Here is a 24594-nt window from a genome sequence, read left to right on the forward strand (position 1 = left end):
ACACTACATCAAACTGCAGAAAACAAAGAGTGCTTAGAGTGTTAGCAGTTTAGTAACAGTATCATTTGTAAAAACATGCACCTTTTATGAGATAAATTGGATAGAGGTGGCAGGCAATCTCATAAATGGCTGAAATGAGTCCCCATAGCATTCTTAGGCATAGATCAGCTCATCACTAGAATGGGAAAAGTGTTTTATTTGAGTCCTCCCAAGATATCCCAGGAGACAAGTTAGTCTGAACGCTGAAATTAGAAGGCCTAAATGTGCTTCAGTAGGAATACTTTCTAATATGCGATGGATTTATCTGTAGCCCCCACGTTCATATATTACTTTATTTGACCAGAAATACTGCAGCTCTAACTGTAACAGGAATAAGTGTGGAAGCAAAAGACAGAACTTTGTTAATTGGCTTATGTGACCACGTGTTTGCTTTGTTTGTGTGCACCATGAATCATAGGATCCCTTATTTCTTAAAATTTTAATTTTCTATTTAGTATTACCCAATGGCACATACTACTGAAAAAGTATATTATTATGAAAGTGGTTTATTTACATGAAGCAGGATTTGACATATCTGCTGTTTAATGCAATATATTCTTATAGAGACTTACATTGTTGGGGGTATAGTTTTCCTTTAAGTGCCTAAGCTAGCAATGCATGAGCAGATTTGGTGAGACTAACTGGAATGCTTGCAACAAGCATAAAACTTCCTGTTTCTCTTCCTGTCCAACTCTGGAAAACACCATTATAACGACATATATGCCTAGCTGTAATGCTTAAGAATTATTCACTTTTTTCTTCAAATAATAGAATGTCTTTGCATTTGCTGTTAATAGGACATAGGTCTATATCGCCAAACTTTAAAAATGCAAAATGCTGAGTTAAACTGCTGTGTGTTAAATGGTGGCATGCATTAATTGCAATAAATGTAACATTATTTTTGACATGCAATCCATTCATATCTTTATGTGTCATGGTGTGAAGTGTTAACAACCCCCTTAAATATTGCTAAGGTTATACCGTATGTTGGGAGGCATGCTTGTGCAATATCTATTAGGCAAGGTAATGGAATGGTGTACATTTCTTTGACTTTAATCCTGCTGTCGTTTGTAAAACGGGCATAAAACATTGCAGCTGCAACATTGTCACTTCCCTTGCATTGTTTTATGGTCAGGAAATTAAGCAAAGTTAAAACAATCCTTTATCCTGCTGCTCTGTAATTTCAATACTCAGGCGGCCCAATGAAGAATGCCCTTTGGGACACAAGAAACAAAAATGTTTATAGAGCAGGAAAAGATACAGTGAAACCTTGAATAGTAAAAAAGTTGGGTTTAACTCATTTTGTGCTAAAGAGATTTACTTGTATTACTGTAACAGACTTAATATGCTTTAACACACGAGACTGAATATTCATCCAAATAAATGATAATAAAGCCACAATTGGCTGCTGTATTCAGTAGGGCTCATCTATGAAGCCTTGGGATAAGTACAACATTTACAAACTGGTAGACATAGGTCTTGCCACCACATTGGACATGAGCTGTATTCATTCATCACAACATGTCATAAATTAGCTACTGAAATATATTAAACCACAACACCGACATATACACAGGTTATTCGCTTTTGCACATTCATTGAGGTTTTTCCATACCATCTGATTTTCATGGCATACCTAGAGGAAAGGTTTCAGAGAGGCTGCCGAATACTGTAAGTGGACATTTGGACATCTTTATGTTTAGTTGCGACACAGAATTGCGTGCAGCAGTAGTGTTCTTTGTAGATGGTATAATTTTAAGAGATTGTCAGTTACCTCGATCACTATAATTTAAACTCTAGCTCCAGTAACAAAAAGGAAAGCACTGTGTAGTCAGTATAATATATATTTATACAAGCACTAGGCAAGAATTCAAGTGCTCTTTCTATGTATAGACAACATTTCCTGCATAGTTCATTCTTCATTATTCTTCATTCTTCATTACTGCTGCACCACAAGGCTGCTTCCACCGGCAGTTATTAAAGTGCACTACTGACCTGAAATGTTTTCTGGCCACTTAGTTAGCTTTTTGTACAAGAGGTTACGACTCCCTATTGGCATAGTGGAATGCCTAGGCCAAATGTAGGAGAGTGCACCATGCATGCATGTATCTGACACAGGCATAGCGCTTTTACTACACCATTATATCTATAGTTTGTTAGTTCCTGCTTGAAAGGGATTCTGTCATGTTTTTTATAAGTGTAGTTTTTATTTCTAAATTACACTATTTACACTGCAATTAATTCACTCTACAATATAAATTTCATTCCTGAACCAGCAGGTGTATTTTTTTTAGTTGTAATATTGGTGTGTAGGCAGCCATCTTAGGTCATTTTATCTGGTCATGTGCTTTCAGAAAGAGCCAGCACTTTAGGATGAAACTGCTTTCTGGCAGGCGGTTGTTTCTACTAATCAATGTAACTGAATGTGTCACAGTGGGACCTGGCCTGGAAAGGGAGGGGGTGATATCACTCCAACTTGCAGTAAAGCAGTAAAGAGTGACTGAAGTTTATCAGAGCACAAGTCACATGACTGGGGCAGCTGAAAAACTGACAATATGTCTAGAACCATTTCAGATTTCAAAATTAAATATAAAAACATCTGTTTGCTCTTTTGAGAAACGGATTTCAATGCAGAATTCTGCTGGAGCAGCACTATTAACTAATGCATTTTGAAAAAACATTTTTTTTCCCCATGACAGTATGTATTTAATACCTTACAGATCTGGCACTTCTGCCTGGAGACAGGTATTTAGCGTGTGAACATTCATTGGTGCACTGCTTGTCCCAGACAAGATAGGGTTACTAGATCACTTGAAAATTCAGGAACATGTATAAAAAATCCAGATAGAAGGGCTGCACTGATTGCAATTTAAATGCAACATGCATTCATTAGAGGTGTCCCTGAATTTTGTGGGTAAAAAAAAACCAAAAAAAACCCAAGTTTGTGGTAAGTAAAAGACCCCTTACATATAGATAATTATCACAGGCAAATATTTAACTTAGTACCTTCATAACACTAATAGTAAGAGTTATTATTATTTCAAAAGTGCCAGTTCAACTCTATAGAAACCAGAAGCAAATGTGGAGGAATGCGTGACTAAATACAGGTGCATTTACTAAAGCTTACAATCAAGGGACACAGCTTTTATTGGTGTCAGATGAGTAGAACATGCCCTTGGGTACATCTTACAGAGTACAGTTTTGTAATAAGAGACCCATATTTTATTTAAAAAAGTTTGTAGGTGATAAAAATGCTATTTCAAACTTGAAAATTGTGGAAAAAATGACAAGGGTGCTCAGTTGGGCTTTGGTAGTTAAATACAACAATGGTGAAACTTTGAATGATGAATACAGTAGAGCTAATACGGGAGATTAGAATGGGTCAACAGTTCTATTGGTTAGGAAAGAACATAGTCAGCAAGGGGGGGGGATGTAGAAAAACAGCCGACAGGGCAAAATACTGTGGAATGTCAGGCAGTGAAAGGAAAAATCACTAAAATGCCTTTCTGTCGTATAAAGTGGCATTAGAAAGATACATATGAGCACTGCAGCTAACATTGTTATCTGGATAACTGTGGTATAAAAAAGCTATTCGGATGCCATATAGATATAAATGCATATCACTAATGAGGCTATTTTTGTTTTATTTGTATATACAGAGAATGTTGTTATCATTAAGGGTTTGTTTTTAACCTGATCTGCTCAATGAGGTCACTCACTATTCCAAAGCATTAAATGTAATAATAAACCAGCCCCCTTTGGTTTATGAATCACCTCAAGTCCCCCACATTTGGTGAATGATACCATCCATCTATAATAATTTCAGAGGGGTTAGGCCAGGTGCAGCTGCTCATCACTACTTCTCAGTACCATATATTGATATATTATATTGCATATTGAGGCAATTCATTACAGTATTGTGTCAAAACATGCTCCACATGTTTGCCAATACTTCCATCCTGCATCTTCTGATTAATGATGCAACTCGAAGTGTGGCTGCAGTTACACTGGAATAAGGGGAGACACTGCACTATGGGTCAAAAAACCATGGTGATTTGCAAAAATACACTTTGCACTCTGCACTTGCATTCATAAATGACCCCTGTGATCTTTGTTCTTGCCTTATGCGTATCTGTTTTTAATATTTGCTCAACACTTTTCAAACACTTAAGAGGTGGCTTTGTAAAATACAGCTGAAAGGTCATTGAAAAAAACTTGAAAGCATTTTGTTGTCAGGGAAGTTAAAAATCCTATTCCAGCAATCATGCTTTACTGCTCTCTACAATACTACAACTGTAAATATTTGTATGTTTAATAGAGAAAAAACAGCTTAACAAGGTAAATATCTGGGGCTTCAAAGAGTGAGCACATACTTCAAAGCAAGGTCAATGGAGATGCAAATGTGAAGTTTAGTATGGAAAATTGTGCTTGAGTAGAGAAATGTTTGCTAAAATAATCTTTTATCTGTTTCCAACTGTGCATTCTGTATCTGAGCTGGAAACATTTTTTCAAGGAAGAAAAGAAGAAAAAAAAAGACCAAACTGACAAGTGTTTTTAAATTGTAAAAAGGTATAAATATGATGATAATCCCGATTTACATTTATTGAGTTGGTACGTGCTGTGGTGAGACAACATTGCTCTGCTGGATTCTAGCTCTCTGTTCAAATTGTATGTTGATTGTACACCCCACCCTTTCCTGTGCATTCTGTGGAAAAGGAGTTCATCTATGAGAAATTGCTTTTATGGATGTAACCTTCCCTGGAATCATTGCATCTCCTAGAGATCCCATACCACACTCAGTTGGGAGCATGATATGCTCTAGAAACCATTTAGAAAAGGTTCTGTTTCAAACATGCAGCCATTATGAGAATTGCAACTAGGAACAGTAATGCCAAAAAAAATCAAATTATGCATGCAAATTTAACATCGGTTATATCTGCCCATTACATGTTAAACTGTTCTAAGTGAAATATGTACAGTTATTTGTATTATTCTATCGTGTTTGCTGACCTACTTCATTATGAAAGGAATTAGAGGCGGCAGAACACCCACCTATTCAGTTTAGCCATCTTGGTCAAATACCTTAAACTGTCAGCCACTGAATAACTACTGTACCTTTATTCTATGAAGCCCTATAAAGAGTAAAGTAGGGTATTGTTGTGTATATGTATTTTTACTCAGCTGGCACTACTTGTGTACTTGTGTGCTGCACATTTCTTGCAGTACAGGTATTGGACCCCTTATCCGGTGTCCCATTAACCGGCATGCTCCAAAAACCATCACTCGGAATTAGGTCTTGGAATTAGGTCTCTCAAAAAAAATGGTCCAGCAACCCGCTCCATAATCCGGACATCCATTCCTTTAATTAGTAAAGAAATTACATATTTGGCAAACATACATAAATCTTTACCAGACTTTAAAGGAGACATGTAGAATAAATGAAAAAAAACTAATTTTGTAGGCAATTGTAAGTAATATATGGTGTTGCTTTAACATGGTGCTAAAAATTAATATTATCTTTACAAATAGCCCATTTATTGGAGCTCCCTATAGATGTTCTCTGGTCCCTGTCCATGTTTCAAATGAGTGTTGGGTGTGTCCCTGCCAGAAGCACAGTAGGTGGGGCACAGCCAATCACAGCCCTACAGTCACACAAGCACAGACAGGCTTCAGTTCCCTATCAGGTCCTGCCAGCTGCTGATTGGTTCCTGTCCTACAATGCAGTGAGCTGAGAGCCGCAAGATCCCCTGAACAGCCTGGGAATTCAGGGAGCAGGAAGTGGAAGAGAAGGGGGGAATTATAAGGGTTTTGCAGAAAAAATCAATAAATCAGCCTGAAACACTACTTTTCTAAGGACAATCTTTCTATATCTAAATGAGTACAATGCACTGGTATATTCTTATTTTTTACACAAAATGTCTCCTTTAAACTCCTCACGTTGCTTGTGGTATCAGCTTACTTATCACTCTTTTCACTTGTGGCACTGTCAGTGTAGCTGTGTGTCTTGCGTATCTGCAGGTCTGTAGGTCTGTATAAAAACACTTAGCCTTCGGCCTCGTGTTTTTATATGGTTATGAAACTCCTCGGTAACTTATAATATAGTGAATAAAGTACCCCCTCTTGTAAAATATAGGGATATTATAATTTACTGAGGAGTTTCATGACCATATAAAAGCACGAGGCTGAAGGCCGAGTGTTTTTATACAGGTCATGGAACTCCGAGGTAACTTCTAATATCCTCATATTTTGCAACTGGGGGTACTTTATTTATTATAATACACAAATTTCAGTGAGTCATGTGACAGAAATGACATCAGAACTCACCATTTATACTTTATTCACTATATAATGCCTATGCTGCACATACAGTACTACTCACAGAGATTATTGTGAACACTGTCCACCAAAGAGTCCATCTTTATTAACTTTTATTTGTATCCTATCAAATGCTCAGTATTACATATACCTAAATACTGCCAAACTATTTGTAACCATGGAAGATTTGAATATTTTTTGTTACATTAATTGAATCGCCTTACATTGCCCCATTCCATTTGCCAATGTTCCTCTGAAAATGTCTCTTTCCCAATTGCCTTAAATATGATTGGCATATCACCAATACAGTATATATCTTGTTTGTATTTATTTTTATACTGTCGTCCAATCAGTATTATGTATTATCAGTATTATGCCGCATTGATGGATTGTTTCTAGGAACCAAACGTTAGATGAACATTTGCTGACAGCACTGACTCTGTCTCACTTTTTATTCCTAAGCGACTGTCCCAGTTTTCTTGGCATTTAATTTTTCCGCATTCTAGTCTTGCCTCCAGCAAGCTCTGATCATATTTTACCTTTTGCTCTTTTTTACTAATTAAGATACCCAAACAGCTCATTAATGCTTCTTTTTTTCCTTGTTCCTAATGGAGAATCGTAGATTTATTGAGTATCTTTCTTTTCAACCATTTTACTAATTCAATTATTCTTCTTGCTTTGCCTCTATTTTTCTCTTCCACCAGTAAAAATTTGGGTTTGCTAACATTTACAGGAAAAATGCTTGAATTGTTATTTAATTTTTTGGCAAGTTTGTCTGAAATGGCCTTAACTGATGTTAAAACTGATAGGAAGCTTATTACAGCTTTCTTCAGCTAGTGATGGAGCTTTGGTGCATGGTGAGTCCTTGGGTTCTACACTGTGATAGGTTAAAGCTGTAAATATTGTTACAGGTATTATTGTTATATGTCAGAGAACTCTAAAAATAGAAAATGTATGTTAATAGCAAAAGTTCTTAAAATAATCCATTTTTATTTTCATTTTAAACAGATGTGAGGGCATGAGGTGGATAGCACAACTGGTTAGTAGAGCAAATGAAAGCATTGCTAGCTTAGGTACTGAAGAACACCAAATTGATTAAGGAAAGGTAACAACATGGAAATGCATCCAGAGGAAATACATAGAACAATGCTGACTCAAACAGCCAATGTATGTTAATAGAGAAAAAGCAATGCCCAGAGTGAATTACAACTAAGTTTTGGTTGTAACAGAATAACAGAACTGTTTGCATTGGTGCAATAGAAAGAAAATTGGAGTTGAGGATTTTCTCCAGATGAATTCTGCAGAGCACTTTTAGCCTGTGGTATAAACAAAATGCTTCAGGACCACCATGCAAATCATCTCTCTTGATACTAAGTCCACCTGCCCACCGACTCTCCAGTCACTTATGCAGCGTTAAAGGAGATGGAAAGACATTGTACACTTGGGGGTGCCAAATGTTAGGCACCCCCAAGTGATTGTATTGACTTACCTGAAACCCAGGACCGTTGCTCCTATCAGCAGAAAATTGCACCGGCCCGGGGTCATACCAGTGAGCATCACGGAGCGATCCTCTTCCGTCTTCCACTTTCTTTTGCGTGGGTGGGCATGTGCAGGTGAACGAAAAGCGAAACGTTAACTAAAAAGTCAGCTATTTGAAGAAATTTGAAGAAAGAAGAAGCCGGAAGAAGATCGCTCCGTGGTGCTCACTGATATAACCCCGGGGAGGTGCAGTTTACTGCTGGTAGGAGCACCGGTCTGGGGTTTCAGGTTAGTCAATACAATCACTTGGGGGTGCATAACATTTAGCACCCCTAAGTGTACAAAGACTTTCCTTCTCCTTGAAAGGAGAACTCAACCCCCAAATTAAGAAAACCCTACTAATCAAGATAGTCCCCTCTCCCTGCTTCCCCCCCCCGCAGTAGAACTTGTGTGCAAGATCTTTCGGATCTTCAGATTATTGGGTCCTCTTCAGATTTCTTTGGGTCCTCTTCAGCAATTCGGGTACGCAGACGGTACAAACCGGAAGACTGCTCCAACTGCGCATGCGCCAGTATGACACTCTATTACAGATAAAGATTGGCTATCCGGTAGATTGCGCTCACAAGCTCCACTGCACTTACTCTGCACTGTTAGCTGAGAAATATTTTAGAGATATTTTCAGACCTTTTGAAGTATGCTGGGGGGGGGAAGAGGGGAGGGGGGACTATCTTTCTTAGTAGGTAGGGGCTTTTCTTAATTGGGGGGTTGAGTTTTCCTTTAAGTAGAAGAGCAACTATTTAAGTCTGCTATCTCTATACTGCAGCATAAAGATCTAAAATTATAGTATATTCAAAATCCCAACTATTAAATAAGTAATTAAAAACAACAGATGATTTGACAACCTGAACGCAGCATAGTTTGATGAATTGTAAATAAGACATCTCAGTTATGAAGAAAGGGCAGCCAACAATAAACTTGCTAGGTGCTGGCTCAGCAATATATGTTCTAAGCAGTTTATTAATGCGCAGAATGTTTTTTCCCCCTTGTGTTAACAAGGAAGGGAAGTGTTACTGACAGGTACAATACATATTCTATTTATAAAGCTGTGTATAGAAAGCCACAGAATTACAGTTTACATTCCTGCATTTTATGCTATAGTACATTGAAGATATTTCTAAAACTGCAGAATCTTTTTGTTGTTAATGTAGGCATGAGAGACACTTATGTGAAAATTGCTACCTAATTTTAAAAACTCACATAGAAACTGGCATTGTAAGAAACCTTGTATATTATTCTTAAAATGGACATGTTTTCTTTTAACAGTGACCCCATTAATTCCAAAAGATTTTACCTTGTCTGAATCCTATGGAACAACTGTAAATTAACCTTAAAGGAAAAGGAAAGGCGCTCTTTACTTGGGGGTGGCAAAAGTTAGGCACCCCCAATAGTTGCTTATTTATTTTCTTCACATGAACAAAACACAGCTTTTACCAATCTTTTCAACTAAGACTCTTTATAGTGGTAGTTTTATATAAAATTAAAAATGTGTTTCTAGTGTCAAGGAAGTCTAAGATTTATTTTTCCTTTCCTTCTCCTTCACTCAAGTTGTGTTATTCTTAGCTAGAAAAGCAGAACAGCCACAGGAAGTTGCCTGTTCAGTGGTTCTTGTGGTTGTTCAGCTTCCTTACTTTTTGGCCATTAAACAGGAATAAGAAGCTGATTTACCTTAAGTTGCAGAAATGACTGATAGTTGCAGAGCCTAATGATCACACAGAGTAATCACAGGAAGCTTATGGATCAACATTGCACCTACAAACTTGTGGTTATTCCTTTAAGTTCTCAGTCCTTTAAGAAATTACAGTGCAGTAGCCGTCCAAACATTTTTTTGGTGGGACAAATAGCCTTTTTTTATTGTTGCAGAATATACTGTTTACTTCCAGCATGCATTTTTTTTCAGTCTGGCTTATGATAAAATGATGACATTTGGACATCAGACCCGGCTCACAGGTGGTGTTCCAATTTATCCTGAATGTGTTCAGTTGTGCAGAACAGTTAAGTTCTTCCATTCCGATCTTAGCAAATCAGTTTCTCAAGTTGTGAATTGTTGTGCAATTATTGTACTAAACCTGGAAAGGCCCATCTAAGCTCTTTCCACAAAATATGGAATTATAAAACAGCCAAAAATATCATTGTACAATGTACCCTTTAGGCTTGCTTTCACTGGAACCAGGGCCTTAACCCAAAACCATGAAATCACGGTTAGCTCAAGAAACAAAAAAAAAAAGAAATTGGTCTACAAAAATAAATAAATAACAAAGCATAAATGAATAACAAAAAAATAAATGAATGCAAAAAAGTTTTCTAGTTTTAAAAGATGTCAAAAACTGTCATTGCCTTTATGTTTTTCCATAATGCTATATGTTTCTTTTTCCAAAAAATCCCATGCAATAGATCTCTTACCTGTTTTTATTTAAAATACTCTCATTAATAGTTGCAATTTTAACAGTCTGTCATCAAAATATCCTCAAAGAGAGAATGTTGACAGAAAGTGAGAGAGTGTGAGAGTAAATTGCAATTGGAAATTATATAATAGCTATGATACCTTACTGCCAAACTCAGGCATCAGCTCATCTTCTAGTATAAAAGACAGTTTGAACCCTGGTTGGAACTGAACTGTGTACGTAAGTTAGAAGTCACCTTCTAAAGCACACTGGGTGATTTGATAGCTGTTTCTTCAGCGACAGTGTTCAAAATGTCAGGAATCACTGTGGGTGGCTCTTGGCTTGCGACTAGCAAGTAAAAAAAGTTCACCAACAGACTGAAAGCTATCACACTCAATGGCAACTGACCCATAGACACACTACAGTCTTGCATATGTCACACAATGCAATTCTCCACTGGTTTATTTCAGCCAGTGGATAAATAGCCAGTTCTTTCCTGTGCCACCTGTCATTCACAAATAACAGGCAGTGACAGGCCCAAAACTGCTAAAAAAATCCAAAGTCTGCCTGTCAAGTAGCTGCCATTTGTATTAATGATATGATTAATTTATCTAATGTCTGGAATACACAGTTGGATAAATGTTACATGTATTATGGTGCCTTGTGGTGAAGACCTAGGGGGAAATTTATAAAAGGGTGAAGTGACTAACAATGGAGAAAATTCACCAGCGTGACGTCATTTCGGAACTTAGCCGATTTACTAACGGGCACTGGCGTAACTTCGCTAGTGAAGGCGATAGCGCTCTGGTGAACAAACGTAACTACGCTAATTCAGTGAGATTGAGATTTGACTGAACGTTACCTCTTGTGCCAGACTTGCCTTCGCCAGCTCAGACCAGGTGAAGTGCAATAGAGTAGATAGGAATTGGTCAAAAAATTGTTGACATTTTTTCTAAGTCCCAAAAAATGCTGGCGTCTTTTTACTTTTTACAGGGTGATAGGCTGCAAAAGATCGTAATTTTTTTTGGGGTACCTGGCTTCCCCCCCTACATTTCCTAACATATGGCACATAAACTATACAGTGGGCACATGTGTAGGGCAATATAACAACTCTAGTTTATTTTATTAAGGTTCCCTGGGCTTGTGTAGTGTAATGTATTGGCTTGGCATATACGTCCATTTAACTTAAATTAGCCAACGCAAGCGTAACTTCGCTTTGCTTGCCTCAGTAACGATATCAAAACTTCGCAAATGTTCGGTTCCCTGGACGAAAATTCGAATTTTCGCAAATTAGCATTGTCCTGGCGAATCTACACCTGGCGAAGTGTTGCAATGTCAGCGAAGCTGTCGCTGGCGCAATTTCAGAGTTAAGTAAATTTGCCCCCTAGAGGCAATATTGTACGTCAAATTATTTGATGGCTTTAACAAGAAAACTTTAATATAAATATGTAAAGTAGGTAGTGGTTTTATTTCTTTTGCTGGTGGTTGATGATGTGAAAGAAGAGTGCCTATTCCTATCCTACATTTCTAGTTTGGAGAGATTTCTTTGCTCCTTAGGATATACCTGAGTAGAACTGATCAAAGGATTATTTTGACATGACTAAACCAAGGCTGTCCACTGAGAAAACAGATAGACTGAATGCAATTTTAACCAAATCGATGCAGCACTTGGATTCAAAACACAATGTCAAGCAGTTTTCTGCTGCTGCACGTATTTGCTCTTCTTAATGAGACATTAAATCAACTGAACTGCTCAACTCTGTGATTGGCTGCGTGGTTACCCTCTACTTCTAATCTAGTACTTCTTGAGACTGTTGCTGCAATAAATGGTCAAAATTGCTCTGGCACTGAAAATATCATTAGTAACTGATAATAGCCTTAACTACATCTTGACAATAGGGCTAATTAGTGACTGATACATACAAATAAGATCTGTCTGTACTGTATGCTTTAAAGGGTCAATCATTTATTTTAATTTAAAGAGCAAACCTCAAAAATAACAGACATAAATATATAAGTATTTCTAACCAAATTCTAATGATATATGTAACAGCCTTGGTAAAATATGGTAGCCTTTTGGTCACATCCATATCTTCATAAACCACTCTCTAACCAACCCTGTTTTTACTCCAAACTTTGCTAACTATTGTTTTTGTTGTGAGCTTTAACATTGCCACACCTAAAAATTTTGAATTTTATTGTGATAAAAGGGGGGCAGTAGGCAGGTAGGGAAAATATAGTATTGTAGCAGTATAGGAGATAATGAGGGGGCCCTGATAACTACAGTTTACAATGTCAAATATTTGATAATATTACAAACCATACAGGAAGAATCAGCCTGCTGCCCTCCTGGGTGTTAACCTTATATGCCAAAGCAAGAAACAGGAAAACATACTGCCAGAATTAGATGCATACTGAAAAATGCAATTTTTTCACCAGGAATAGCTACAGGCCAATGAGGACAAAAGGTCAGCTATTAAGGCATTTAAAGAGGTCTTACAACTTTCCATATAAGTATCAAAAGTATATTTAAAAATATACATATTTTTAATAATTCCAGAGATTCTTATATAGCAGTTTGTTGAAAAACTAATTGTGACAATTTGCTCTTTATTTAATTATTTGAATGCTGCAAATTCAGTACTTACATCAAGTTCTGACACATACCCATCCTTTCCTACTGTTCAGAAAAGTATGTTGTGTTCATGGACCAGATATGCTGTATGGATAAATGTAACATGACATGTGTATCAATAAATTATTGATACAGGTATATTAGATTATATTACTTAAAAATTCATTGAATTTAAATGTATCCAGTGATCAACGCAGACGGATAGGAAAGGGATATATTACACTTGGGTTTGCTACTTCTACCCAAATGATACTAGTCAAAGAATAAAATATAACAAGCTGGAATTTAAGAACTGTATTTAGATTGCAAGCTTTAGCAGGAGCTTCTTTGCCTCCAGCATATATGGGTATTTGTATAAAATCTGTTTGTGCCATGTATGCACCTTTCTATTTATAGGATTGTTGGATAAGTTGGTAGTTTATAAATGCTTATTAACTGCATCTAGTATGGAGGAGCAACCCTACATACCTTTTTTGTACTCAAAATAGAGACTGCATTGTGTTCTGTTCTCCTCCACTTTTTGAGCATATATGCACACTCAATGAACAGTGATTCTTAATAACTTGTGTTGACGCTGTTCAGATAGCATCTAAAATGTTCAAAAATTAGTGAAGTATTATGGTTGCTCAGCCTAAAGTCTTTCAATTAATGAGGAACTAGACCTTTAACCAACCTTTGACAGCTTGAGACCAAAAAGGGTTGCTGGGAGTTGTAGTGACAGGATAGTCAGTGGGAGACTGATAAGCAAACAACTCAAGTTTGATGCTCATTTAGTCACACGAAATGACAGCTAAAAGTTAAGCTTTTCTTTTAGCCTTCTATTGAGCACTTTGTTTGTTTAGCTACAAAAATAATTAAAGAAGCAAAACAAATAGAATTCTTTATGCAAAGAAAGAGAACAGTGTTAGGGTCTCACAAGGGTTCTTTGTCTGGCATGTGTAGCAAATTCATGGACATTTGATTAAATGAAAATGTGTTGGTCATGTTGGTGAATAGAAGGAATCTATTATTCTTTCTTTCTTCTTATAGCATAGACATATTATATAGTGATTTACAGTGGCTTTACCCATGCCCCAGCAGAATTACACAAAGTCGCAAAGTAGGTTTTAGATTTTAAGATGTATTAAAGGCCTCTTTATCTCTTGTATGGCTTATCAGTGGTAATTTTGTATGTAATCTGTATGTTCAATGTACACACCTTTATATTGCACAGCAGTTCAAAATGAGATAACAATGTATACATACATTATCATAATAATAATTTAGTTAAATAATTTAGGGTTGTAGGTGCAAACACAAGAAAAATATAGAAGAACCTATAGCTTCCAATACAGTATATGCATGTTTGAAGCCAAAGGCTTGAGTTCAGGAAGATGAAGGGAGTGGGCACTAAAGTAACCTTAGAATAGGGATCCCCAACCTTTAGAACCCATGAGCAACATTCAGAAGTAAAAGGAGTTGGGGAGCAACACAAGCATGAAATGTTCCTGGGTGACAAATAAGGGCTGTGATTGGCCATTTAATAGCCCCTATGTGGATTGTCAACCTACATTGAGGCTCTGTTTGGCAGTACACCTGGTTTTTATGCAGCCAAAACTTACCTAGAATTCAAAAATAAGCACCTACTTTGACACCACTGGGAGCAACATCCAAGGGGTTGGAAAGCAACATGTTACTCACGAGCTACTGGTTGGGGATCACTGCCTTAGAGTAAAGATATTTTAATCAATTTATAAACACATAGAGATGAAGATATATACAGTAAAGTAACAGCTTTGTAGCAGAATTTAAGGGGCTTTTTATATGGGCATCTCTTATAGAGATGTCGCGAACTGTTCGCCGGCGAACTTGTTCGCGCGAACATCGGGTGTTCGCGCTCGCCGGAAGTTCGCGAACGTCGCGCGACGTTCGCCATTTTGGGTTCGCCATTGTTGGCGCTTTTTTTTGCCCTCTCACCCCAGACCAGCAGGTACATGGCAGCCAATCAGGAAGCTCTCCCCTGGACCACTCCCCTTCCCTATAAAAACCGAAGCCCTGCAGCGTTTTTTCACTCTGCCTGTGTGTGCTGAAGAGATAGTGTAGGGAGAGAGCTGCTGCCTGTTAGTGATTTCAGGGACAGTTGAAAGTTTGCTGGCTAGTAATCGTTTTGATACTGCTCTGTTATTGGAGGGACAGAAGTCTGCAGGGGTTTGAGGGACATTTAAGCTTAGGTAGCTTTGCTGGCTAGTAATCTACCTTCTACTGCAGTGCTCTGTATGTAGCTGCAGTGGGCAGCTGTCCTGCTTCTGATCTCATCTGCTGACTGCTGCAATAACAGTAGTCCTTGTAAGGACTGCTTTTATTTATTTTTTTGTTGTTTTACTACTACTACTACTACTACTACTATAAGAGTCCAGTGCTATTAGTCTAGCAGTGTTGGGGAGTGGGACTGGTGTGCTAATCTGCTGCTCCTAGTAGTTCAGCAGCACCAACTTTAATTTTTTTTTTTTAATATTCATTTTTTTTTTATTTTACTTTTTTTTATTTTACTACCGCTGTAGTAGTGTATAAGTTGACCTTTTAGGCATTATTTGCCCTGTAGGCATTATTTGCACACTGTTTTCTTCAACCCGCCATCGAGCTGTGTGACCTTGTTCACATTCTGTCTAAATATCCATAATATTACCGTCTCCAGAAAAAACACCGGAGTCACTTTTTTCAAGCAGCCATAATATATTTTACGTAATCCGTATCCACCGCTGTAGTAGTGTATACGTTGGCCTTGTAGGCATTATTTGCACACTGTTTTCTTCAACCCGCCATCGAGCTGTGTGACCTTGTTCCCATTCTGTCTAAATATCCATAATATTACCGTCTCCAGAAAAAACACCGGAGTCACTTTTTTCAAGCAGCATTCATATATTTTACGTAATCCGTATCCACCGCTGTAGTAGTGTATACGTTGGCCTTGTAGGCATTATTTGCACACTGTTTTCTTCAACCCGCCATCGAGCTGTGTGACCTTGTTCCCATTCTGTCTAAATATCCATAATATTACCGTCTCCAGAAAAAACACCGGAGTCACTTTTTTCAAGCAGCCATAATATATTTTACGTAATGGCGAAAAATGACTATTTTCAGCATTTATATGGCATATTTTTTCTGGCAACTGTGCTTCAGTGGCTGCGTCCAAAAAAACTGGGCAAACAATGCCTACAAGGTCAACGTATGGCAGTTGTTTAAAGAGAACAGTAGATTACTAGCCAGCAAAGCTACCTAAGCTAAAATGTCCCTCAAATCCCTGCAGACTTCTGTCCCTCCAATACAGAGCAGTATCAAGCAGATTACTAGCCAGCAAGCTTACTATCATCTGTCCCTGAAATCACTAACAGCTCTCCCCCTACACTATCTCTTCCAAGCACACACAGGCAGATTTTTCAGATACATTTTTGCCCTTGATCCCCCTCTGGCATGCCACTGTCCAGGTCGTTGCACCCTTTAAACAACTTTAAAATCATTTTTCTGGCCAGAAATGTCTTTTCTAGATGTTAAAGTTCGCCTTCCCATTGAAGTCTATGGGGTTCGCGAACCGTTCGCGAACCGCTCGCATTTTTGCGCAAGTTCGCGAATATGTTCGCGAACTTTTTTTCCGACGTTCGCTACATCCCTAATCTCTTATTTTCACGAATTCTTTCTCCTTTCAGCATAAAAAATTTCCCAGCAGAGACCATTATAAAAAATATACATTAGTTACAGAATAGAAACAAAATCCTTTCATCTATTAGAAACACTCCCTTGTAATGTTTTATTGCTTGGCTCTGCTTTTATTTCTCCATAATTTCCATTTAAATATCTAACACTTGGTGCTCCTGTCAGTGATAGCACAGCAAAAACATTAAATACACCGCTTATCTAACCAATATTATGTTAGTCCGATCTTTGTCACTTCTCTGAATGCTAGAGTTTTTATCAGCATATTTTTTATCAGCATATTTTCCTGTGTTTTTGTGAGTACTTTCAGCATCTTGTTGAATTTACAGCATGTGTATTCAAAAGCCAACTCTACTAGAGATGAGCATTGACTATACATGTATGAGACCTTTTATCCAGAATGCTCAGGACCTGGGGCTTTATGGATAATGGCTCTTTCCATAATTTGGATCTTCACACCTTATGTCAGTGATCATCAACCAGGGACTTGTGAGCAACATGTCCGACACCTTGGATGTTGCTCTCAAAGATCACATATTCTTATGATTCGGTATCAGCACAACCTTTACTTTCCTGTCTGTACCTTTTTGGTGTTCAGCCTTGTGATGTCAACCAGGATAGTGGCTTTTTATGTTTCCATGCATGTCTGCTTTTTGTCTTGTTTTTCTTGCTCATTTCCTTAATATAGTACAATGTTGGGGCCCATATCACAAAGAACTCTAACGTCTCCAAGACATTTATGAAACACAAGAAAGAAACGGTAACATTTCTATACAAATATGTAAAGCTGGGTGTGCCAAGTCTCCGGGCTGTTACATGTTTTTAAAATTTGATGAAGACCTTCACAATCCTTTATTTTCAGAGACAGTAGTGGATATTTCATTGAAGCAGCAAAGGCCAAAATTCCATTGCTGTGAACATTCCCAAAAGACAAAAAAAAGAACAATATTATTATAACATGTATTTGAAGCTAAACATCAGAGAAGGTAGTTTACAGTACTCTGTAGTCTGTGATCTGACTGGCATAGTTCGAACAATGATGTTATGTGCGTGTGAATAAATCACATGATATTACATGTAAAATACTGTATATGTCGCAATTGCCAGCAGCTACCAATTAGCAATTAGCTTTGAACAGACTGCTACAGGTTAGCAAATGCCATTGCCTTTTGGCATCACACCTTTCTCATACAGAACATATTCATGATTTTATTATTATTAGCAGCTCCCTGTCCCATGGGAGAACATTCCTTTAATTAGTTATTTAAACCTAACCCACAAAAAGAATTCAGAAAAATAGTATGCTTTTATCATTAACATTTTCTCTTCTTTTTTTCAAGGTTACATTTTATGTTTAAGGGAAAGTAAAATCCAATTACATATTTTCCGAGACTACAGAAATATTTGCATTTCACTCAGTTGACTCCATTGACAAGGAGGCAGTTGGGGGACATGATATAAAGGGCTGTACATCATCATTAGCATTGGCTTTTGCACAATGGAAATGCATCACAATATTATTGGCAACATGTAGATTCTATGCCTATCTGCATAATAAATATTTTAAAAAATATTTTTGCAATTAGAGTGGGTGCAGGCTGATGTCAAACATCAGCCTGGTCAAACACAGGCGGGTCAAAACCAATCAGTAACGCACTACAAAATCAGTATCCGAGAGAATGGTTAGTAAAAGGCAAAGGTTGGTACAGGCAGCAAACTAGCAGTAGTCAGGGACAGACATGAGTCAAAGAACAGATAATCAGACTTGAAGTGCACCGAGAATCAGGAAATAACCTTGCATTGGGTGATGGGAGTTAGGTCGTGGCACCTTTAAATATTTTAATTTTGCACAACATGATATCACACGGCATGCCAAATATAAAAGGGCGCACAAATGAAGAAGATGCGGATGGCTGCAGTCGTCCCTACCGCCCCACTGGGCCACCAGGTATTCTTACAGTTGTGCTGCTAAAGGGGTTCCTTTCGGTGGTAAAAAAAAGGTTATTGGGGAAAAGCTATATAATACATCTGATCATACTAATTAAAAATTTGTACCTATGTCTGTAAAATGTGCATCCAATAGTTATGGCTAATTAAAGCTATGCAGAGGTATAAAGCAGTGTCTGCTGTTTGATTATTAAGTTTTTACATTATTATTTAGTGTGCGTGTAAGGCCTTCTGAAAACAAAAGGTATTTACATGCCTCATGCTACACACATAGCATTTCCTTAATACCAAAAATTATATTTTAACTCTCACATTTTATTGAGTTATTATGGGCCGAGACATGTAAATCACTCCTATATGTCCCTGTGGCCTACTATGCATCCAGAACCACAGGTTTTATAGCACAAATACAGCCTGTTTCAATCTTGTTAGAGCTCATCAGTGCAAGATATTGGAACATGGTTTCTAAGTGGGTAGGTTTTAGTGTGAGATGGGCTAATAAGCCAGTCACAATGTAAAACATGCAGTCAGTCTTCTGAAAACAGCAGGTATGTACATGTCAAACCAGGTTGGTTTTTCTACAGGATTATTTAGTGAAGTGTTCCAAGTGTCATCCCGCCGGCGATTTACATTCTAGCGGGTTGGAAGGTAGTTCAGGGAGATAAGTCGCCCGATGAAGAATCGATTTGTTGCTGGGCAACTAATCTCCCGAAATAGCAGCGTGTCTTTGCCCTTAATAGAAACAGGTTTATTTCCCTGTATCAACATAGTAAACAAAGTTGGCTTGAAACCTCTTTTAAAAAAAAAAAAACCTGAACACTTTCAATTAAATAATCTGTGGCAGATTGCAGTTTAGAGCATCTCTCATATTTATATCAAGATACTGCTGGCTCATGTAAAACTTTCTCATTTGAGCCTTCAATAAATTTCTTAGCCTTATCCATTTGGTGTTTTTTTATTGTGATGTACAAGGAAAGTGATTGAGCAGGCAGAACTGCTAATTGAAAGAGATTTAACTTCGATGCTTACTTTAACACCGTGCTAAGCTTGGCCAAGAAGTTGACAATACTCCCCCCTTTTTATTGTTAAACTTTTAATTAGTAGCAATGCATCAATAAAAACAAAGGCAATATATAACAATGGCTTCCACTTTCTATTTTGTGTCTTTAATGTATGGCTGTGAAGTGAACCCTGTAGAAAAAAAGGCTGAGATGCAGAAAAATAGTTTGAAATCTTGAGAGGAACCAGTTGCTCTAATCTTAAAACATGAAAGAAAGAGCACAAATACAGCATTCGACGCACACACACAAGGGGCTCTGATACAAACACTCTCAACTAATTTTGGTGAAACCTTCTATGCACATACAAGTAACTGCCATACCTTATCTCTATTCAGTTCACTGCTCAAATCCCAGACTGTTGCAGCATCACTTCCTGTTCTCACGTCCCAACAATTTGCAAATCACTTCAAATCTAAAGTTGACCCGATCCACCAAAGTATTACACCAGTCTCTCCATATGACTTTCTTCCCATCAGAACAAAGCGTCCTAGTACATCTTTTAATTCCTTACTCCTAGTCACTAAAAAATAAGTGTCAATACTGCTCTCCTCCTCCACAGCCACCACCTGCTCTCTTGATCCCATTCCATCAGACTTACTAAAAGATCTGTCCTGTACTGTTGCTCCTGCACTAACACACATTTTCAACTCCTCCATCTTAACTGGTATATTTTCATCCATCTTCAAACATGCTCTTGTCACACCTATACTCAAGAGGTCTTCCTCTGACCCAACTTCCCTTGATAACTATAGTCCAATCTCACTCCTGCCTTTCCCCTCCAAGCTCCTTGAGTGGATTGTCTCCAACCAGCTGCTGAACTTTCTGCATACCAACCATCTTCTTGACCCCTTTCAATTGGGTTTCCGTGCAGAACACTCTACTGAAACAGCTCTAACAAAGGTCATCAACGATATCCATGCTGCTAAGGACCAGGGACACTATTCTATACTTATGTCCTGAATATTTCCGCAGCATTAGATGCAGTTGACCATAGTCTTCTTTTGAATCATCTCCAAACTCTTGGTATCAGTGGTTTTGCTTTATCATGGTTTATCTTCATGCGCACCACTCAACCTGCTAATATTCTGATGGGATGCCCAGGGTCGGACTGGGGCCCAGCAGGGATGCATAACAAAGGTCCCTCCTGGCAGTCCCCCCTTTTTTGTTTCTGTTATGTTCTCCTCTTCGTAATAGATACCCTTTGGGTAGGGACCTCATCCAAACTGTGTATTGAAAGCTCTTAAGCATTGATTTATCTATTGCTACTGTATAACGTAATTATTATTATTATACCCCTGTTTGTGCTCATATCTTTTAAAGCACTGCGTACAATTGTGGTGCTATATAAATAAATACATACATACATATTTTCCTGTCAATCATGAAGTGTAACAGAGAATGTGCATGGATCCACAAACACAGTTATGCACACGTAATATGGACCAGTATGTTCTTCTCCGTTAAAATCTTCCTTTCCCTGAAAGTTGATAACATGTTCTTGTTGACCTACAACATTTGTGTAACTAACACTCCCTGGACTGTGTTCAAATATTACAAATTCTGGAATACCTTGACTACTTCAAGAGATTCCCTCTGAGTTTCTAATGTAGGCAAAAACTTGCTACTGTGAAATTAATGTCTCTTTTTGATTAATCCCTAATAAAAAAATAAACGCAGTGTTTGATATGTAGCATATATTTGCAGACACAGCTGGCCCATTTGTTAGATTAATTTGTTAGAGATCAGACAAACACCCCAAACAATCAATCTTAAAGGGGACCTGTCACCCTAAGAAATAATTCCAAATTCTTTTCTATCATGTTAGTTGGACAAAACTAACACTATACACTATATTTATTATTTCAATTTTGTTTCCTTCAGTCTTGGAATTGTACTATCACAGCAAGCAGGCAAGAGACATTTTGTGGACACTGTTATTAAGACAAATTGTTTATCACCCCAAAATCTTGCATATACACCAGAATGAGGGACCTACTGCCCATGTACAGTGCCCTACACAATTATAGAGCCTGAGGAGGGAAGGGGAGCAGAGACATGTAGGAATTGCTGAATGGAAAGTAATTGACTGCCCTACCTCTATGGCCTTACCTCAGGCATAGAGGCGGGCAAATATTTGATTGACAGATCAGATATTTAAACACTTTTTTTAACAGGTATGGATGTTCAATGAAAAATATTATTTGCGTTCCATGTTTAGTTTGCAAAGGACTTTCATTATGCAGCTTTTTATGTGCAGGCGGCAGGTCCACTTTAAAGTGGACCTGTAATCCAGACAAAAAAATCTGTATAATAAAAGTCCTTAACATATTAAACATGAAATGCAAATTCTTTTTTTGATTAAAGTGTTCATAGTTGTTGTAAACTCATTTAAAAATCTCAGCTGTCAATCAAATATTACCTGACCCTCCTCTATGCCTTAGGCATAGAGGCAGGGCAAGCAATTATTTTCACTTTTTTAATTCAACACTTCCTAGATGTTAGGGCTCTCCCCACATTCCCCCAGTTCACTTAACCATTTAATTGTGTAGCCGGTGCATGGGGATGGACATAAGGCCCCCCATTCTGGTGCACAAACAAGATACTGAGATAATGCAAGGCTTGTCTTAAAGTGATACTGACACTAAAAAATGAATTTTAGCATATGAATGTACATTAGATGTTACCTATAGGTCATGTTGATCATTTTTTGCTGAGAGGTTTGTTTTTGTATATAATTGTTAGTTGAAGTTCCTAAGCCTGACTCTCTGACACTCTGACTTTGCCAACCTGACTGTCCCATCTCAGCCTGTTAGTTACAGTTTCTAATGCTAACGGACTCCTGCTGCACAAATATGGCAGCCCCCTCATACAGGAACACGGGGGATCAGACAGGTAATGTAAAAGCATCATGCAAATACTTTATGGCAAAGTTAGAAGTAGCTTGCAAAGCCAATATTATAATAGATGTAAAAAAAAAAGTTTAATTTCAGGTGTCAGTAGCTCTTTAATAACAGTTCCCAGACGGATGGAAACAAGATTCATATAATTTATATAGTGTAATTAAAGTTTATTTTGCTTGACTAACATGATAAAATAGGATTTGGAAAAAAAATTTTGGGTGACGGGTCCCATTTAAGTAGGCACAGTTGGCCTTTATATAACTTCTTCAAAATGCAGTAAGTACATTGAACATCTACAGTGCAAGTGCTGCTATATCAAGGATCATAAGGTTTAGGAGTTCTATAGCTCTCTTTTAAAGTGCATTATGGTATATTATTTTCACTTATACGTCACATTAGATGTTCAGATTTCATGTATTTATGTATTTAGGTGTTGTAAAAGTTCAGCATCTTTTTCTTGGCCAAACCTCATATATTCCTCACTTCAATTTGACATCTATTTTTGATTTGACTGCTTTGATTGGTCAAATCTGTTTCTGTCCTATGAGGTCTTGGTTTAGTGGCAGATGTAACTGTAATACATGATCAGTTTGGAAAATCCCTCCAAAATAAAGATTATTGTGTTCATTTTAATGCAAATCATATGAGAGTAACTGTTAATAAAATATAAATCGACCACTGAGCTTTAGGTTCTTTGTCTATATATATATCTATCTATCTATCTATATATATATATATATATATATATATATATATATATATATATATATATATATATATATATATATATATATATACCTTATACATACCTTTTTCTTGTACCTGTTTCTGTGACTTTTTGTCTCAATTACCCTTCCGGTCTAAATTGTTTTTTTTATTGCGAGTACTAAAACTGGCAAGAGACCCTAGGGAAAGAGACATAGCATTATGAAATAAAGACAGAAATTCCTAAACTAAGGTAAAAATATGCAAGCCACATTCCAAAAGGGATACTGTCATGGGGAAACATTTTTTTTTTCAAAATGCATCAGTTAATTGTGCTACTCAAGCAGACTTCTCAACTGAAATCCATATTTCAAAAGATCAAACTGATTTTTTTATTTTTAATTTTGAAATCTGACATGGGGCTAGACATATTGTCCGTTTCCCATGTGCCCCCAGTCATGTGACTCTGATAAACTTCAGTCACTCTTTACTTCTGTACTGCAAGTTGCAGTGACATCACCCCATCAGCAGAACAGATAGATTACTCCCTGATAGATAACAGTAAAAATCCATGTAAACACTAGCCTGTGAGAAAGCAGCCCCACAGTGCAGCACTGGTTCTTTCCGAAAGCACATGCACAGGCATAATGACCTGAGATGGCTGCCTACACACCAATATTACAACTAAATAAAATGCACTTGTTGGGTTAGGAATGAAATTTTACATGGTAGAGTGAATTATTTGCAGTGTAAACAGTGTAATTTAGAAATAAAAACTACACCATAAAAATCATGACAGAATCCCTTTATCACTAGATTACCAACTCCCTTGATTTGTATATCCCATATATACAGTTCATCTATACAGTTCAGATATATATACACCATCAAGTACATATATATATATCTATATATATATATATATATATCTATATATATATATATATATATATATCTATATATATATCTATATATATATATATATATATATATATATATATATATATATATATATATATAAAGGCTTAAGCACACACTTCAAAAAAGCTTTCACCTGGGTGCAAGACAGAACGGTTTATATAGTAATAGAATGCTGATGCACACCAGGATTTTCTTTCAAAATTTACTTTCTTTATTTAATCGACGTTTCGGTCCACGTCTAGGACCTTTATCAGGTATCTTGATAAAGGTCCCAGACGTGGACCGAAACGTCGATTAAATAAAGAAAGTAAATTTTGAAAGAAAAATCCTGGTGTGCATCAGCATTCTATTACTATATATATATATATATATATATATATATATATATATATATATATATATATATATATATATATATATATATATATATATATATATATATATATATATATATATATTAT

General features: G+C 37.1%; 1 protein-coding gene across 5 annotated transcripts in view; it reads left to right on the top strand.

Annotated features, from left to right (window-relative positions):
* LOC108712948 (tight junction protein ZO-1) overlaps positions 1–24594 on the top strand; it is a 182083-nt gene that overhangs the window by 59472 nt on the left and 98017 nt on the right. The gene's annotated exons all lie outside the window — the stretch shown is intronic.

This window comes from Xenopus laevis, chromosome 3S (assembly GCF_017654675.1).
Source record: "Xenopus laevis strain J_2021 chromosome 3S, Xenopus_laevis_v10.1, whole genome shotgun sequence".
Lineage (NCBI taxonomy): Eukaryota > Metazoa > Chordata > Amphibia > Anura > Pipidae > Xenopus > Xenopus laevis.